This window comes from Dermacentor andersoni, chromosome 3 (assembly GCF_023375885.2).
Source record: "Dermacentor andersoni chromosome 3, qqDerAnde1_hic_scaffold, whole genome shotgun sequence".
NCBI lineage: Eukaryota > Metazoa > Arthropoda > Arachnida > Ixodida > Ixodidae > Dermacentor > Dermacentor andersoni.
The window spans coordinates 66,360,763-66,374,711 of record NC_092816.1 but is presented as its reverse complement, the minus strand read 5'-3'; the positions used below and the strand labels follow the sequence as shown (position 1 = coordinate 66,374,711).

The following is a 13,949-nucleotide window of genomic DNA, read 5'->3' as shown; positions in this document are numbered from 1 at the left end:
TATGTCTCCCCCGGGCCTCAAAAAAGAGCAACTCAGCCGATTCGTAAGGGAAAAATCGGATGCGCGATGCTTGACTTGCATTTACGTACGCATGCTTGTTTGAACAGCACTGCTCTTAGTAAGATTTACACGTTCTTTTATGCGCAAAGCGGATATCGAAACTGTCTTTTCAAGATCTTCCGGCAATAGCTGTCCTAAGAACAGTATACTCATCTTCTTCTTTAAGCTGCAATATGTACTACGCGTAGGCTCATGATATAGTGTTCTTTATAATGCCCGCGTGCAGGTGGGGGGTAAATAATGGCTGCTTAAAGTATATACTGCAGGGAATGTCCACAGAAACGACTGCCGCAGGGAGAGAACTGAAGCCGCTGCCAGACTCGTAACGCGGATGTCTTTTTCAATGATTTCAACATGAAAGGCCCCACGCATAGTGGAGCGCTGCACCTCTATATAACGGGAGAGTTCAGCACAACCGAAATGCGAAAATCAACACATCGAGCGCACAGTTCTCTCTGTACAGAGATACGTCACGAACGCGTGAATTATTCACACACACCCTCCAAAGAAAGAAAAAGAACAACGCGCATTGAATTTCTTTCCCAAGTCGCTTGGCACAGGCTACGGTCCTGCGTCCCTCGAAATCATTTATTAATGGCTTGTTCGACGCCGCGCGCAGCCCAATGCGCTTTTAAATCGCTCTTCGCGATTTTTCTTTAATCCCTCGGCAGGCTGTCACTGTCATACACGTACTTTTCGTTCCAAACAAGTGCGGCGCTTTTTGCCGTAGGCGGCAAACGGTACTTTCCGGCGATAAAACTTTTCCGCAAATCGCCTTCCAACTTCGGTGCGCCAAGTTATTGCTTTGTTTTACGATTATTCTTGCGGCAGCCAATAACACTGTGCCCGGAATAACGACGCTATTATTCTATCCCGACATCAGCCCCATTGAGTGCAATTAAAAGACATCACTCTAAGTGTAACGTTGTTTCACTATTACACTAGCTGTTTATTCGTGCGCTTGCAATACAATTTTTTTCTTTTCCGATGCTCTAGCGCCGATGGTGCGACGCGCTTGCAGTCATTTTGACGGGGTCGTTTCGGACTGCGCAATAATTAGCGAAGGAAGCAATTTTCTCTAATGATCCTCGGCCGTTATACGGCGGCTCTAATGCACTGCGTTGTCCGACGTGATTTCCTAACTACACGGCTGCGGTAGTACTACATTAATGAATCATTAATCAAACTTCATTAAAATTAAATCGAGAATTTAACCGCGCGCCAGCGCTTTGACACGCACATGCACGTGCCTATAGGCGTTCGCTTTGAGGGCATTACCAGGTATAAGAAATAATTGCTTCGAGTCGTGCCGTTAAATGAACTTGCCTTTTCTCTTTTTCCAGGCGCTTCGCTTTAGCAGTTTAGCTATTGGGTAGATTAGATAGATAGATAGATAGATAGATAGATAGATAGATAGATAGATAGATAGATAGATAGATAGATAGATAGATAGATAGATAGATAGATAGATAGATAGATAGATAGATAGATAGATAGATAGATAGATAGATAGATAGATAGATAGATAGATAGATAGATAGATAGATAGATAGATAGATAGATAGATAGATAGATAGATAGATAGATAGATAGATAGATAGATAGATAGATAGATAGATAGATAGATAGATAGATAGATAGATAGATAGATAGATAGATAGATAGATAGATAGATAGATAGATAGATAGATAGATAGATAGATAGATAGATAGATCAAACAAATAAGGGAATTAAGGTAAATTAAGGGAGTAGATAAATAGTCATTGACAACGCCGGCACGAAAAAGCAGGTCGGTATAAATACAAGGTGTTTCACGTAACTGGAACCACAGACGTATTTACCGGGTGGGCACTCCCCCCCCCCCCCCCCCCTCTTGCCTACCTGGTATATACGGCTATGGTTAAAGTTACATGAAGCACCCTGTATATAAAGAGAGAGAGAGAGAGAACTGTCGGAAAGTAAGAGGGAGAAGCAGACTAGAAGAAGATTAAGGACATTTTCAATTTTTTCATAAGGACATTATTTCTTCATTTAATTGACAGCAGCAATGATACGCTGTGTCTTCTTCCTAGTATAAGAACGTGTACGACAAAAATAAAGATGGAAGGATGGCTACGGACTAGCACGCAATAGACACAACGATACTATAACTTTCTGGGGAACGTGTGGTCGACCCAGAAACGAGTGCGATAGGTATTAACCGGACAGCGCTTGTATATTCTCCCTTGTGATATAGAGCTGCCTTATTTAGGCCGATTACCAGATGACAGGTCTTTGAAACATCCCGAGCCTGTATAGAGCAACGAAGCGCATTACAACGAGCGCGTTACGCGATGTCGTCACAAATCAGTCCGCAGAAACCAGACCGCAGAAAGAGAGAGAGAGAGAGAGACAGAGAGAGTATCCTTCGATCTCAATGATGAAACCTGCACGACACTGCCGTTGTACGTACGCACGCTGTAGTACGCACAGTTTATGCAACGATGCGAGCATTCAGGGGAAGCGTCTTGCGAGAGTTCCTCCGACACGCCGCTAACGAGCGAGTCGTGCTGAACCGACACGAAGGGGGGGGGGGGGGGGCGAAACGAGGCGGTGCAGACGCTCCGCGACGACCGTCATCGAGTCGTTCGTCGACGTATGACGAGAGGCGCCCCGGCCATGAAGGCGACTGCGGTGCCGAGTAATGCCTATAATTTTCGGGCGCTAATATACCACCACACTTCACCGTCGTCAGCATCGCCGCCACCAACGCCCTCCTCTAAGCGATTGGAGGGTACAAATATTGGGAATCGTCTCTTCTCTCCGCCTCTCCATCTCTCTCTTTCGGTGATTGAAAACAGGAGATAACAATAATGCGTCATTATACTCGCGAGCGGAATGCGAGTGTAGGATTGAAAATATCGACCGGTCTGTCTCCGGGTTCATTCCACGACCCTCGAGACACTCGCTCCATCTGCGGGTGCGATGAGGGCGAGGAGGCCTCCGGAGCAAGCAAGAGACAAACGCCAACGGCCCGCACGCACGCCTATGAAGTCGAGGAGAGAAATCGGAGCTCGGGAGAATAATAGACTGCGTACTGCACATTAGGGGAGCAGCTCAGAAGCGCATCGGGGGGAGCTTAACTGGCAGAAGGGGCAAAAAAATTCGCGCAATTACGGCATAATTGGAATGAAGAACGAAAAATAAAATTTGAGAAGCGGGGAGTCCGGCCGACGATGGGAGTAGCGCGCACGAGCGATGACTGGGTTTCGCGTGTAGGATCTAAACGCTGTCAGCAATCTCAGTTTTGTAGAAATTGCGAAGCCAGTCAAGTCGAGCATTCGCGAATCGCTGATTGTGGTATATATATACGGTGCATCTTTCCACACCGCGCGTCCGATAAGTGCTTTTTGCTATTGAACGCTTATCGATTTGAAGGCAGGGCTGAATTCCGTTTGTATAGAGAGTGTAGGGTGTGTGCGGGAACTTCGTCGCTCTTTTGGTTCTTTAACCGTGCGTTCCAGTTCTGCGTGCTCGCACTCACTGAAGCGCGTGGGTACGTATAGCGTTACTTTTTTTTTCTTATTTAGATGGCGCGAGACGAGACCGAACAAGAATATGTCAACGATCGCGTGATACAGGGCCTCGATTTCCTCTCTCTCTCCCACTTTCCTGCTCCCTCTGGCAGCTCCTCGCGAGTTTCGGTGCCTTCCCGTTAATGTCTCTTTTCACAGCCTCTCGTCCCTTCTTCGTCGTCGTCCCAGAGCCCGACAGACTGACTGAACGGGCATGTAGAACGACAGCAGCGAAACGCAGTGAGCAGCGCAAACTTCGGTCTCCTCGGCGCTCCGATTGCTTCACGCCTTCTCTTGCTTCGATCAACTTCGATCTTCCGTGCCTTTTTTTTTTTATTTCTTGTCTGTCTGTCGTTTCTCGAGACCGTATATACAGTGAGCTGGCGGCGGCATGGGTGCGAATGTCACCCGGAACGCGTTCCACGTGTCCGTGCGACACCTTCTCTCCTCGTTCCTTCGCACATACACACACTCTCTCTCTCTCTCCTCCCCTTCTCACCCTCGTTCAACGTTTTCTGATATGCATATCCGGAAGAGCCCACCAAATTGAAGCCGCGGGAGAATCGCGCTGCCGTCGACAGATTCCGTTTTGCCACCACTGCCTATTTTTTTTTTTTCGGCTCCCGGGACGTGTGCCTGGAATATAAACTGCGAGAGAAGGTACGAGAATCAAAAAAGAAAGTGGAGAGAGCGAGAGAAAGAGAGGGTGAGAGAGAGAGAGTCGAACGAAGAAATCTCCTGGTGCCTTGTGGATGTGACGATTGCGAAAATTTTTCCGCGCTACTTCTGTTTCTTTCTCTCTTCATTTTTTTTTTTATTCCGTTCTGCGTTTCTTTTCTGTCTAATCTTATGCTGCGCCTATAACGAGAGGTGGAATTACTTGCGGACGGAGATTTCTTTTTTTTTTTCCTGCTTTCCTTTCTCTTATTTTATACTTTCTTTTTTTCTTGACGCGGGACTCCCCATCGAATGTAATGCCTGCTTAATGATTTAGAACGGGCGATACTCGTGAGTCGTGGCTTAGGATGACACGAGCCACTCGCGAAGAATGTTCTCGCCGAGAGCTTCGCTTAACGCGTCGTGGCGCGGCGCTCTCGTTGCTGTTGCGTGTCGCGTCGGATTTGAGAACGGCGCCCGAGCGCCGGAAATGTGCGGCTTTGCACCTTGCTCTCCTCAGCAGGGATAGGATATATGGCCTTCGCAAGCAAAGAAGGGAAAGAACAGATGAGCCGGATCTCGTCAAGTTTCGGCAGAAAGGCTGCTTTGATCTAAGGAAGGTCGGTGCTTACTCACCACTACTTGTAGCGCCGACGTCGCCAGCTCGTCAGTCCTGTTGCCTGCACTGAACATGTAAGCAGGGAAGGCGCTGGAAATAACGTACGTTCCCTATTTGTAAAAAACTGTAAGAAAAGAAAAAGCCTCCCGCATATGATTGTGACTGAAATCACTTCAAAAGTAAATTTAGTTCCCTCTTTCGCGCCAGTGCCACTAAAGCAAATCTATCTATCTATCTATCTATCTATCTATCTATCTATCTATCTATCTATCTATCTATCTATCTATCTATCTATCTATCTATCTATCTATCTATCTATCTATCTATCTATCTATCTATCTATCTATCTATCTATCTATCTATCTATCTATCTATCTATCTATCTATCTATCTATCTATCTATCTATCTATCTATCTATCTATCTATCTATCTATCTATCTATCTATCTATCTATCTATCTATCTATCTATCTATCTATCTATCTATCTATCTATCTATCTATCTATCTATCTATCTATCTATCTATCTATCTATCTATCTATCTATCTATCTATCTATCTATCTATCTATCTATCTATCTATCTATCTATCTATCTATCTATCTAATTAGCCCGGGAATAGACTATAAGAACAGAATATGATTGGTCGAAACGATCGTTACATCAAGCATCCCTCCCCCCCGCTCTTCGTCGTTTTTAACCCTTTCAAGCCCATTGCAGGCAGGTGCAAAAAAGTGCCAAGCTTAGTAGCCTGCTTTATGAGCTACGAGAGGTGTCACGAAACTTAAGACGGACTACATTTTCCATCGAAAGATTTTGCTCCTTACAACTTCTTTCAAGCGGGTTTCTTTTCGTACACAAGCCCTCATTATGGATACACGCGGTATGTCTGGATAACTTTCTAGGCACCTAATTAAAGGGCGCGTAGCTTTTCTAGCCGTACGATCATGTCTCTTTCGCCCCCTTTAGATGTACTAACACTATAACTCCGTAAGCTTCCCAACACGTTCCATCCAATAAAGAGTTCTTTTCTAGCAGCTCACGAGACAGACAACACAAGACTGACGTGGTACCGCTCCAAGTGCTCTTTGTTTTCCTTTTAAAATTTTTTTTTCTAGTAAGTGAAGCGGGGCGGCTCTCTCTGTGACCCATCGCATATCCCAGGCTTCCCAAGATCTTATTGTTTAAAACTATGAAGTGGGAGGAAGGGAGGAGGGGGGGAGTACTTTCAACTTGAACTTGTCGAAGCTGTCTTACTTTCACTGGCAGAGCCTGTGTCGAGAGCATCTTTTGAAGCTTGCGCCCACTCACTTTTAGCGAGCACTTCCACTTCGGTGCACTTGTGTAGAGGAAGAGCTCACAGTACACGGTAACAAAGCTTATGCAACCAGCTTTTTTTTCCCTTAGTGTGTGACTGTGTGCGTGCGTTTTGCTAGCTCTTCTTTTTGTCTTCCTTTAACTTATTCTGCGTTCGCTTTGGCTGCAGTAAAAACAACAGACTCTCGAGACGAGAATCGGCTCGTGTTTTCTCGCATTTAAACTTACAGATATGATGTTTCACGTACGCTTTAGTCTGAGCGTGCACTTGTAAGAACGCGTGATGCGCACTGCACCGATCTCGACAGCTGCACCAACTGTGACGCTACGTTGGTTCATAATCGGAACTACGCAGTGCAAGGGTGCCCTTGGGGTACACTAAGCTTGCAACGTACACTGACGAATCATGTTCGCAAAATATTTTCGTAGAATGAACTACCAGCATCCTGCTTTGTGACCCTGTATAGCTTAAGTCTTTGAAGTGCTCACGCAAGTCGTTTGCGCAAATTATAGTCGAGACAAGCGCACACAAGCCCAGCGCGGGAAACCATTACAGACGGGAACGTTAGCAGCAAATTGAAATGTAAGCAAGGTAAAAGTAGAAAAAAATGTAACGCCAGAACAAATGCGGCATTCGTATATATTCAGAAGCAGTTTGTCCGACCGAGTGAACTTCCGTACTGCTATGAGCTTAGGAAATCTAGCTGATAAGCTATAAAGTTTGAAAAAAAATATGCAGCGTCGTCAGCGTACCTTTAGGTCTTTCATTTTTTTTACTTTTGTTCGCCGTGGAATGCCGCAAGAAACCTAATTAAGTTGAACGTAGCCCGCAGTGCCTCCAATAATATTCGTAAAGCACTTTCACAACCACCGTTTACTGATATTGCTGTTCATTTGTTCGGAAGCTCTATGACTAAGAGAGGCTTTGTACGTCCAAAAAGAAAGGCAACGGTGAGTAACGTAGTTACGGAACCCCTCCCCCCCCCAAAAAAAAAGAAGGAAGAAAAGAAAAATGGTATGGTATAAATTGTATAAAAAGCAAGAAACCTTGAAATTTATCTTCCAGCACGCACTTCTTGATGGTTTCAGACAATTATGAACGCTGAGTGCTGCATGGTTTGTGCTCTCACAGGCAGTGTGTTACGGACTTTATCGAACGAACAACCAAGCAAATTGAAAAGGCCCGCTTCTGGTATAAAAAGTATACCCTAAAGAGTCTGAAAGGAGCACGTTTTGCTAAAACGCTTACAGATCGCTGACATTCAAATCATACCAACTCGCCTTGTGGGAGAAGCATGGAGCTCCTTCAAGAGATCTTCAGCGCAAAATTTAACTTGCCCTTTCTTCAGCAAAAGGAAAGCAGTGAACAAGTTTCTGAAGTTGGAGCAGATTTCCATTGCACTTTCATGTAATATGCTGCTTTCATTTCGTTATTCGTTCCTTCTATGCTGTCTTGAGAAAATCTCACTGCATTCCCGCGATTTCTCGCGTTCGTGTAATGCTATAATTTTTTTTATCGTCTTCGATTCTTCCTACCCGCGTTCTATGTTGAAAAGGACTATGGTCTCCAAAAAGAGAAAGGTACAAAACACTCCAGCCGACGACAAGGAAAAAAGAAAAGGAGGCCACTATCTTGCCCTGCCTGGCTCCCCTCTTGGTAGTAACATGAGAGAGAGAGAGATAGAGACGGAGAGAAAAAAAAAGAACCTTGTCGTCTGAAGCAAAACGTCACCTAAAAACTTAATTATGAACCACGCATATATTACGGCGCATAACCTCCTTGCCGAAAATGTGAAATGAAGCGAAGTATGAAGCAACGGAATGTAGGCGCCAGCTAGGTTCACTTGGCGGCGGAAACCAGCAAAAATAACGCGAAAATATCAAATACCCAATGCAGAGAGCAATGTTCTACGAGAAAGCGTCCTTCTTTCTTTCTTTCTTTCTTTCTTTCTTTCTTTCTTTCTTTCTTTCTTTCTTTCTTTTCTTTCAGCTTTCGTAACTACCTATACTGTAGGTAGAGCGACATAAGAGTTTCTCGTCAAGATCGCCCTATGAGCGCTGTCCAGATTGCCGACTTGTCTTTCGCCGTTATTTAATATATATATTTACCGCAGCGCAGAATTTCACGCATTTTGGGACGTTTTTGAATTTCTGTTTTCTGTGCTCCCTCCACCGCCGCCGCCGCACATGTGATAACATCAGCGGTGGAATTCCTTAGTAGAGAAATATACATAAGAATTAAAAAAAATGATATTAAAGGAGGCGTTAGGGGGAGGGGTGCAGGAGAGGAGGAGGAGGTGCAGACCGTTTTTCAATAAAAACAAAAAGGAAACGTAAGAAAAATGAACTGACAGCAGAGACGGGATGAAGAGGCGAGAAGCGCGACGCGCAAGTGCATGGAGGGGGGTGTATGAGGTATATGCAAATCTAAGCGAGCTAATACCGCAATGGATATTTAAAATTTTCATTTCCTCGTTGTTGTTGTCGTTGTTGTCGTTCTTTTCTGTGCCCTTCTTTTTTTCTCTCCGCGTTATCTGAAGTGCCCAGCACCGTATGTATACCGTGCGCCTGAAGCATTGTGATGGAAAATGCGCTCGCGAGTGAACGCGACAACAACAGAACGATCATTGCGACGCCTTAATAACAGGCTGCGCTCAGATTGAGCCCGCTTCGAATCGCGAGTGAAACCACGTTGTTTTCTTCTCTACATCGCTTGTTTTTTTTAAAGATATTTTATTTGTTTCGTCTTTTGTATGCGTCGCGATCGCACAGTGAACGAAGTGTGTTTCGGTTGCACTATATATATATATCGCTCGTGAATTACGTTGCGTAGATTTCGATTTGGGAACTTCATCCCAGTTGCGGCACTTGTATCGCGAAGTCATATTGCTCATGTGGCGTCTGACGGCGAGTAGATTGCCGAAGCGACGGGTGCAATAAATAATACCCGGAGTACGATGCAGAGAGTGTTATATAGAACACGCGCCTCTTTTAACAGAATGTGCTGTCAGAATAAGGTGAGGAGAAAAATCAAACGGGAAAGAAAAACAACTTCAACTTTATGCGCGCAAGTAAACAGGCAAATAAAGGACAAACGGTAGCAGTAGATTCTGTTCCCACTTTTGCGATTCTACGTGTCATCCTTTCACGAGGTTATTTGTTGCTGAAAAGAAAGTTGGCGTCAAAAAACAACTGCAATTCGTCCAAGTCTCTATTGAATGAAGTTTCTGCAAAGTGTGTGCGATGTAGGTTTGTGAAAAACGCGATCCAATGTTGTCGTCATAGTTAGGATTACTGCTACATTATATTTCGCCGCGCTTTAATAATTCATAAAAAGAATGACAGACAAAAATGGACAACAGAACAACCTGGCTACCCGAACTTCATCAATGATGAATATAAGCGGCGAATTGAAAGGATAATACGAAACTAAAGTCTTGATAGAAAAATAAAACAAGTGGAATGAAACATCGAGTACAATGTACGAACTAGAGCTATGTCATGAGTTGCACATTAAACCCGTTGTGGAGTTATCCTGTTTTTCAGCAAGCACATGAGACAGCTGTCTTATACTTATATCATTGCCACATTGTTGAAGTCGCCCCCAGATGTATGTGCGAGATTAAAATTAATGATTCGGTTGCGACTTAGCATTGTAATAGGGCCTGTTGTGAAAGCGTCGGTATATTGTACTAAAACGCTACCGCTCCGAGAACTGACGTTGTAAAGCCCTGTTCCTTTGTTGGCGAGACGTTATTCAGTCAAAGCTACAGCAGTAGCTTCTGCGATAAACTATCCAGTTACTTTATAAACAGCGACAGTGTGTGTGTGTGTGCGCGCGCGCGCGCACACACACACACACACACACACACACACACACACACACACACACACACACGCGCGCGCGCGCGCGCGCGACTGAGTTGAGCACAGGTGAGTCGAATAAAAAAAAGATTTCTTTCCACGTTATTGCTTATTCATTGATTTAGCTGGTTTAGAGAGCGAGGAAAATATGCGTACAATGGTGGGCAGGTTAGCCACAGTTGTTCAGGTTCACTACGCTACGCTTAGGGAATGTAGTAAAAGTTTAGAGAGGTTAACTGCGTTTACCCGCCGTGGTATAGCACCCAGCTCGAGCTCGTGAATTCGATCCCGGTCGCGGCGGCCTTAGTTCAATGCGGGTGAAATTCAAAAAAAAAGGAGGAAGAAAAAAACGCTCGCGTACTTAGATTTAAGAGGAAGCTTCAGCTCGGGCTCAACTCCGACGCGGCCTATTCAGATACATGTAAAACGCAAGAAACGTGTTTGTGAGATAAACTGGACCAATTTTAATGATATTTGTTGCATTTGAGAGAAAAAGTTAAATACTAGTGACTGTCGGAAGCGGAATTTCGATTTAGGGCCTGAATGTCATTAAAAATATTTTCAAAAATTTGAAAGTTCGAAAGATATAGAAGCACGAAGTTTACAAATTAATAACTCTGCATCAAGAACAGGTATGGCGGTTCTCTAAACGGCACCCATTAGATGACTTAAAGCGGACAAATTCAACATGCCATTTTATATGTTACATGAATTCGTTACGTCTTGTACAAGGGTTATGCAAAAGCTGTATTTTCTTATTGCTTAATTTCTTGAGATTCATGTGTAACATATCAATTTTGTCCGCTTTAGATGTACTATTAGATGCAGTCCACAGAATTGTGATATCGTTTTTCATTGCAGAGTTACAGAGTTGTAAACATGATAGTCACGTTTTCTCAAAATTTTAGAATTTTGCCAATATTTTATTTAAAAAATGGACGGTTTAAATAAAACATTCGAGACCAACAGACACTATATTTTAAGTTTTTCTTTTAAATGCAACAAACCTCGTCAAATTTGGTGCAGTGGTCGCCGAGGAAAACAGATTCTCCTTTTACATGTATTTAGATAGGAGCACCCGAGTTAAAGCTTCCTCTTAAGTCCACGTCAAAGAAACCTAAGTGGTCAAAATTAATTCGGAGTCCCCCCACAGCCGCGTGCCTCATAAACAGCTCTGGGTTTGGCTCGTAAGACGACAGAATTTAATTAAATTTACTTAGTTTGGCCTCCCATAAAGCAACACTGAGGTGCGACGCCCAAGGGGGGGTCTTTGGACAATTTCTTACGGCCCAAGGTTCTTACACGTGCACATATACACGAAAAAAAGTGCAAGTGAAATCAAGGGTATACCAGCCAATTAATTCTTAAAGGCAGAAATTAGCATTTCCTTGTTACGTGCGAACAAGCACATATAAGTGGGCCATTTAGGGTCCACTTATATATGACACCTATGGGCAACCGTTACGTAAATTGTGAGGACCGCATTGGTTCCGCAAAAAAAAAAAAGAAACATAATTTTTCCGCAACTCAGGTTTACAGTCTGAACCTGACGAATGCAATGCGATGTTTGCAATGCCAAGTCTGAACTGCAGTCTTTAGTTTCAGCTTATGCGCCAAAACATTGAGACCGTTAGTTTTCTTGCAGAAATTAAAGTGGAAAGTTGGGCGAGTTGGTAAACATTCGTAATGGTAACAGCGCGAACAAGACGACGACGGAGTGAAAGGCCCTGTGTCCTTTCACTCCGTCGTCGTCTTGTCCGCGTTGTTACAATCATCTTGCAGAAACCCTGGCCCACATACTTTCGATCACGGGTGTACGCGTTCGCATAGACGTGCTCTTATTATTTTTTTTTTTTACGTCACCCCCGGCGTAACGTCACCTGCCGTCGTGCCGCGTTCTGGGGCCCAGTTGCAGAGCCAGGGTGCGACCCACCAAGCCTGTGCTCTCACCTCCGCCCTCCCTTCCCCCGAAAAAAAAATTTTCTGGCCATGTGACTGCCAGGGCACCCGTTCCACCGCCATTGCTGAATGGCTACTGAGACTGAAACTGACAGCTCTACCAACTTTCGGAAGCGTCGAAGCGCCAGACAGTGTTGCAGTAGCGTCGCAGTGCAGAAACAGACACCGCATCTCGTCCCTCGCAAGGCGACTGCGAAACATTCTACGAACGACTGTAACGAAACTGGAGAGTTACGCAGGGGAGCAATGATAACACCGACGAAACGCGAGCAGCTGTAACGATTGCAACTGTAACGAGACAACACGCTTGGCGAAATAATGATCCGTCGGCAATCTTAAGGTTACGTTATCAGTCGTGGAAAACAGAACCCGGATGACACCCTGAGGTGAGTCATGCGTCGGAGAAGGTGGCGGCGGATCGCGAAGAAACGGGAGCGGACCGTCGGGCTCCTTTACCGCCGGCTGCCCGCTTTCGAGCACGTGCGATCCTTGACGCGTGGTTTCGAAAGCGTCACCCGCTGTTCTTCTTCTTTCTATTTCTCTCCGTGTTCAGTATCTCCGGGGGGGGGGGGGGGGGGAGCTGACTAGGATACATTGGCATTCACAACTTGGCGCACACCCCGCCGCTCCAACGGGTTCTCCGTAATTTTTTTTCCCCGCACGTTCCTCTACACTCTACGCGAAGCCCGCGTCGAAGCCGTATACCTGTCCGAGGAAGAAGAGATACATATCAGATGAAAGAGGACGGTTGCATCGGGATCAAGGTTTTTTGCTCAGTTAGTCTTCGCTGATCGTGGCCTGCTTAGCGGATTCGCTCGTCCCGAGGTCGACACGCCGCGCACCTTTATTCTATGCAAAACGCGGCGCGGGCGGGCGAACGCCACAAGCGCAAGAAAGATGGTGCGCGAGCGCGCGGACCGCCAGCAAGTGTGCCGACGTAGCGCGCCGCACGCGACAATAGCTTCGCGCCGTAGGTTTATGCAAAACGACTTTGGCGGCAACGGCGACGCTCAGTCGCCGAACGAGAAACCTTCGATGCGTGCTTTGATGCCTGGTTCCGGCATTGTCTCGCGCGTCCGTCGCCTCCTCGCAATAACCGGGGCACATTAATGAGCGTGCTCTGCGATCGCAGAGCGATTACAGTCTGATCCCTGGCGTCGGCTCTGAGAGCGTTTGAACGGAGGAACAGAGATAACTTTTTCGATTCGCCGTTGCGCATTAGTGATGAACCGCCGCCTTATAGCTATTCGTCGAGCACTTCACTGTGACAGCGAGCTTAATCCGCGTGCCGGTTACAAAAGACCCATCCATGTGATCTACACCGAACTTATGTCCGACCATGCGAGTTCATACGGGAATGTGCGGGCTTGTACATGGACGTATAAGACAATATGCGATTATGGATATGGAGTTTTGTTGCGTTCTGCTACGCGATCTGCAGCGTTTGCCTCAAGATAGCCGAAATTTCGAACGCAACCACAGCACTTGGTGCCTTGGCTGGTTACAAGAAACACATAATATGAGCGGACTCCAAGGGAAAATGTAGCTATGCATGTGCTACACGTTTAAAAGTTTGCCGCTAGCTGTGAGCGAAGAGTGAATACTAGAGAGTAGAGACTTCTCGAATGGGGCCCCAAATGTTTCGAGGCCCAAAAGCTGCAGGACCTCAATAAAGTTTTACCATACCATACTATACCAAAAGAAATAGCGTCAGCGCCACGGCGCACGCGCGAGACACAAAGAGAGTTTAACGTTCTATTTCACGGGAATAGCATCCCGGCCCAAACCCGACGCAACAGTTTTGCGTGAGCGAACATGGCGGCATCTATCGAAGCGACGGCTCTCGCCTTCTACCACATTCGAACTCTGTCCTCGTTGACCTGCAGCCAATAAAAGCAATGAACGATGTCTTAGGCTT

General features: G+C 45.5%; 1 protein-coding gene across 1 annotated transcript in view; it reads left to right on the top strand.

The window, feature by feature from the left end:
* LOC126543573 (uncharacterized) overlaps nucleotides 1–13,949 on the top strand; it is a 92,069-nt gene that overhangs the window by 58,312 nt on the left and 19,808 nt on the right. The gene's annotated exons all lie outside the window — the stretch shown is intronic.